This window comes from Buteo buteo, chromosome 2, assembly GCF_964188355.1.
Source record: "Buteo buteo chromosome 2, bButBut1.hap1.1, whole genome shotgun sequence".
Taxonomy (NCBI): Eukaryota; Metazoa; Chordata; class Aves; order Accipitriformes; family Accipitridae; genus Buteo; species Buteo buteo.
This window is the reverse complement of record NC_134172.1, coordinates 17,468,855-17,475,024: the sequence shown is the minus strand read 5'-3', so window position 1 is coordinate 17,475,024 and position 6,170 is coordinate 17,468,855.

The following is a 6,170-nucleotide window of genomic DNA, read 5'->3' as shown; positions in this document are numbered from 1 at the left end:
GTGGTTTTAAATGTCTTTGCCATAAACCTTCAGCCCAAATCCTAATGCTGGGGTAACAACTCCTATTCTCAGATCAAAGAACTGTGTTAGGAAGAAGAGATGAATCTCCTCTCTCCTTCTCTTCCCACCTCCCTCCAGCTCCCATTTCCTCTTTCTTCTGACTGTGTATTTGTGTGGCTGAAACATTCAAAAGTAGCTGTAGAAATAAGAGCAAGTTTTTCAGAAATTGGCAGGGAGCAACCATTATATCCATTGAGGTCCTTACAGGCAGGCAGCACACAGGATCTGAACTCTGATGAGAGAGTAGCTACTTTTTCAGCATTTAAGAGGGAGTTTTGAAATGCCGGCCTGCAGTGTTAAGAAGGACAAAAACTCTGCACATGTCTCTCAACAGAGAAATCTGAACCTCTTGATCTACCCCACATCTCATGCTATCAAGAAGTTGGTGAACATTATCCAAAAAACAAAACACAGAGAGAAAGTCTGGTCCTAGAAATGTTCTGCAAGGAGGAATATAGAGGTATATACTGCCCCGAGCACCAATCCTTACCACCTGGCCCCATTTCTTGGCATGGTGGTAAAAGCGTGGCATGTGTGTGTGTAAGAGACAAAGTAGGGGAGCTAGAATAAGCCGCTAATGTCCTCAAATTTTCCTTCCTATCAGTAAGTTGTTGCTGCTAAAGGCAATGAAGGAAACCTGCCAAATACAACAGCTAAACCCAACACCCTGAAAAACATAATATTTAGGGAAAGATGTGCATGGGGGCCAGCTTACGCCAGCTGCCAAGTCTGCAACCACGAGAGGCCTGGGGCACGGGGAGGTCTCCAGGAGAGTGCCTGTTGGTGGTCAGGCCCAAGACAACCCCCCTGCTCCTGTGCAGGTATGAGACTGTGACCCCCACCGCTGATGGATGGTCCCACAGATGGCGTGGGCAGTTCAGCTTCCCCTTCCTTCAAACCAATCACTCTTTGCCAATGGAAACGGAGATAAATACTGATGACAGCCCCAGGGTGGGATGCATGGGCTTGGCAAGCGGTGGCTCAGACAAGGGCTGAGGTCATCACTCCAGCAGCAGCTCTCAGGGCCTTAGCAGGAGCTCAACATCAAGCTGGAGCAAAATAGGGGCTTAAGGAAGTCTTGGACCTACCAGGGTCTCCTGGAGGTCCATCAAAGAGAAATAGGGAAGGAGCTGTCTTTCTCCAACGCGGCCCTGGTAGGATCGGTGCAATACATTTTCCTTGTCTGCACTTCTAGAGGGTTGTTGGGAGGGATCCACAGCACAACACAAGGGTGGGGAAACCTTGTAAGTCTTGAGGAGGCGGGGTGTGAAATGGACAGAGAATTCCCCATCTTCCTTATCTACATACCTGATGTCTAATTTGGGGCTACAGTGAAGCTCTTTTTCCCCACACCAGGATGACATTGCCTGGTTCCCCTACCAGGAGATTTTGGTGGAGCAATTGGGTGTGGCTGTTAGCAGGGTCAATCCTGCTCTTTGCTGGTGGCAGTTAGTAGCTCTCTTCCCTGAGGATTCGTGTGGTTATGTCTAATTTGTGCCTAGGGGCTCAAGTGACAAGTAACTAGGCAAAACTTTACTGGCTAAATGTCTAATCTGCAGGCAGTTTGGTGATCTTCTGCCCTTAAACTCAATGAAATCCATGGCTTTGGGTCTGCACGATGTCCTCATCACCTGCTTCTCTCAGCCAGCCTTACCGTCCTCGGCATTAGTCTGCTGAGAAGACTGAGACTTGAGGCCAGGATGTGCAAAACCATTAGTGGTTTGGGATGACTAGTGGGGATGTCTTTCAAAAGATGTGAACTTTGGAGCACGCTAAGCACCTGTTTTCTGGAGTCAGGCCTGTTCAGACGTCAAGCAGAGCAGATGCATATGCCCAAGGGCTCAGGCTTACTGGCCTCACATTTCATGTGAGCTCTGCAAGGCTCCTGTCCCACAGGACAGGCCCTGAGCTGTGGCACAGCAGCTCCTTTTGGTGAAGGTGGTACTACAGCAGCAACACAGTTCACTGCATCTCAGCAAAAAATTTACCTGCTCATTTTTGATGGCCATCTCAGTCCAAAGAGTCCTAAAGCAGCTTTTACTAACTCCACAGCAAGTTCTTCCGAAGAGGTCTCCTGAGTTTCTCAGTATCTGAAGGCCTCTTTCTCCCATGGGACTCCTGGAAGGCATTGCAATTGTTCCTGGCACTGCTTCTCCTTCCAACTTCTATTCTGCATGCGCTTTTGCTTGCTTGCTATTCCTGTGTTCATTTTTATCTTCATGCCAAGCTTGAGCTGCAGCTCATTGTAACAATATTTCCTCATAAGGCCGTGCTTAATGAGTGAGGAGCTTGTATTTGTTCGTGCTGGGTGGTGGCATGTGAGGCTGCACAAAGGAAAACAAATGTTTGAGATGTTTGCGAAGGTGCTGTCATGAGACAAAACAGGGCACTTGGGCCTGACATTGCTACGGTAACTTGTGCTTGGATGTACCAGAGCCTGTTCAGTCTCTTTAATAACCCTCCCCTGGGAAGTTTCCATCACCTCCCTCCCCTCCCGGCCCTCCCGCCAGCTCTGCTTGCCGCCAGGGCTGTGCTTTTTGGAGACATGATGGGGAGACTCACCCTCACCTTGGAAAGAGTCTGACCAGCTATTGCCACCTTGCAAAATCAACTTCTTCACCCCTGTTTGTCACACGGGTGACACAGCTGGGAACTCTGGAGCTGCTTGCAGCCACAGCAGGGCTATGTTCGCCCTCCTCTGGGGAAATGATCCACTCAAAACTCCACAGCTTTAAACATTGCAGAGACTTTTTTTTGGCTCCAAGCAATTAAAATATCCATGCAAATGAGGAGTCAAATACCCTATTTACTCAGTTCAGGGTGAGCTGTAAAGTGGAAAGACTAAGTGCTGTGTCTCAAGGGTCGGGGGGAGTGGAGGCAGAGGATGGGGCAATGAATTGGCCACTGCACTTCATTGAGCTTGCTTGCTCCTTATCTAGCCTGGTTTGGAAGCAGAGCTTAAAACCTGTTTGCTTAGGAGGTTTGTTATAGTTATGGAAGCTAACACTGGAGTTACGCTGAGCAGCAGGGCAGAGGGTAAACCAATATTTTATTCTTAAGTTAAAGCACTTTTGCAAGGGTAAAATAAGTAGTCTGCTCTGGCTGCGACTTGCATAAGCAAGGGGTGCCAGTGGGGTTGGTCTGCAGGAGCCTGTGCTGGGACTTTCTCCACCTGCAGGATGGGCACACTGCACCTTCGGGTGATCACATCACCCAGGGCACCGCAGCCCTCACTCTCCCTGTCCTCTGGGGACCCTGGTGATTGCTCTGGGATGAGGAAAGGAAAGGGCATTATTTTACTGGCCAGCCAATCCTGAGGAAAATGGCTCTGTTGAAGCCCTCAGAATATAAGACCTTCTTTCTCCCCATATGAAATTTACAGGTGTGAAGTTGTGATTCCTGGAAACGTGGTGCCTTCTCATACAATAATTGTGAGTATGAGCTGGGTAACAAAGCACTACCCAGGTATTTAGGCAAGGACTTCTTTTGAACTCAGAAATGTTTGCTACTTTTGTGACCAGCCGTGCTCTTCTTTGAAATAAGTAAAAACTCTCCCAGACTTTTAGGTTTAGGGCTTGGTATTTCTTAGTTTTGCTGTCTTGTTTTTCCCTTCTAAAACTTCAGTACTAATTCCCCCTGGAAATAAGACATGCAAAGGAAATATGTTTGGGGAAGAATCATACTCTGAGCATGGGAAAGTGAGGTCCCAGGAGGTGAAAGGAATTGCCCCAAACCCCGTAGGAAGCTTGTCCCACACTGTAGAACCAAAGGACCTTTCAAACCCCAATCCTTTGTCTTAGTTGCAATTTTCTTGCAAATATTTGGGATTCGGATTTCAAAGTTCAAGCTGGGTTAATCACAAAGAATGCAGCTCTTCCTGCTCTGTATGCAGGGGTGTAAGGTAACAGCGGCTCCGGTGCCCTCCGAGACACCCCATGCATCTGCACGGGTTTCAAGTAACATCTGGTCTTTAAACTCAATATCACACATACAGATTAATAATTACCTGCCTGCTGTCCTGGCTTCCAATCAGTTCCCCTTTATTGACTTAGCCCAGGCTCGACAATGGTTTATTAATCTTGCCTTTATATATACATAGCAGCCTTATTGTGATTATATACTTCCCCAGTTTTATTAACCAAGGTTGTTATCGTAAGGCACTAAGGACTTACTTTGTTAATTTGGGCTGCTGTTAACAGCCTGCAGACTGGAGCCTAGGTGTGATGATTATGAGAGCCGGACCAAACTCCGCTGTGGGGGAAGTTTCGCAAAGGGAGAGGTTTGATAACGAGCCACTGTCACGTCCCAGGGATAACACGGGAACAGACCTGGGAGACTGTCAGGACCTGCAAGGATGCCCGTCCCGTGGGCTGCCATCAGAAACTGTACAGCTCCCTGCCTCTGGCACCCCGGCACAGCGCCTGGGACTGCAGCCCGCCGGGTCCTGCCCCTGCTGGGTGCCCAGCAGCAGCCTGCGCAGAGCCGGCGTCCGCACCGTGCATCGCCCCAGCGGGCCACGGCCCTGTCCTCGCTGCCTGCTCCGTCCTGCCCGTGTCCCTGTGGAAAGGTGGGCGAACAGGCAGCTCCGTCAGGGTACGAGGGCAGGGGTTTACCTGCGTGGCAGAGCTACCTGCCTGGCTCGAGGTAGCTAACATGTTTGGGAGAGCTGCTCCGGGCCATTCCCAAGAGCTCGTTCCTGGAAACAGATAATTCAAAACATTTGTCTGGAGGATGGTTCGTGGGATAACCACAAGCATTTGTATCACGGGGCAAATATTTGAGGCGCATCCAGATCAGCTATTACCAATGTTATTGTTTTCAGTCATCTTTCAGGGGAGTCCCTGGGGGGTGGCTGCGCTGGGAAGCAGTGGGGAGGAGGGCTGGGGCACGAGGTGCACCCCGGGCTGATGGCTCGTCCGCTCTTTCCACAGGCAATGCCCACTGTGAGCACGGTTGCGAGGGCTGGGGTCTGTGCAGCAGATCCTCCAAAGGTTTATTTTTCAGAAGGTAACCTGCATATGAGGAGAAACAAGAGCCCTTTATAAAAAGTAGAAGGAGTCCAACGGCAGCTGTTAAAACTAGAACCTCCCACAACACAACAAACAGAAAATTACATTTCCCCTCATTGTGTTGAAGGGGCTGAGCTTCCAGCCAGCTGTGGAGGAAATAAGGAGTTTATATTATTTGCAGTGTCAGTGAGGACCAACGTACAAATTTCCTGTCTGGCTCCCTCTGCAGATTAACAAAACTTCGAAAAAGAATATATTTTCGTTTCATTTTGTTTTTCTGTTTCTGTGGGGAGAAGATGAACCCCAAGCAGAGCGGTCACAGAAGCTGCGACCCAGAAGGTGCCATGGGAAACTGAGCACACAGGAGACCAAAAAAAAGACAAAAATTCCTATGATGCCAGAGCAACAGAGCTCTGCCCCTTACAGCTCTGGGCCCAGACAGAGCAGCAGCTTGCAGGCGCGTGTCACTGTTTGTGGTCTCGCAAATAAGCACATGCTATTTACTCACAAGCCCAAAGTTTTTCCAACATGTGCGTTGCCATGCAGAAAGTTACCTCCCCCCAGTGTTTGTTTTACGTTTCAAAGCATTGACATTTAAACTTCAATCATTAAAAGAAAAATGCCATATTCTGTCTTGGTGCTTGCTTAGCCAGCCTGTGTAAGCAGAAAGCACAGCCCATATGTACCAGTGCTTTTTTGGTGTCTCCCTGCTCTCCAGCATGGGGTATTTCAGCCAGCTGTGGGCAGAAACAGACCCCACAATGCCCTTGGCCCTGGGTGACAGCTGGCGTTCCTGCTGCTTTCCCAGCTGCTTCCAGCATCCCACGAATGACAGCGCTGGGCAGGGAGGAAGCAAACACGCACATTCAGTAAACTGGAAGTCAGGTGTATGTAAAATGAAGCAGTCAATAGTCATTAGCAAACTGCTCAGCACAGTGCAGGCTTCCTGAAGCACTGTGATGAGCAGTCAGGGGTGCAAGAAGACCCCAGGCAAAGGACCCCAACATCACGAGCATCACGTTCTCTCTGGTTTTCAGACAATGTCACCACAAATAAAACTGGTATTACCAGCTCTGTCTTCCTGTCCAAAACTACAGCTTT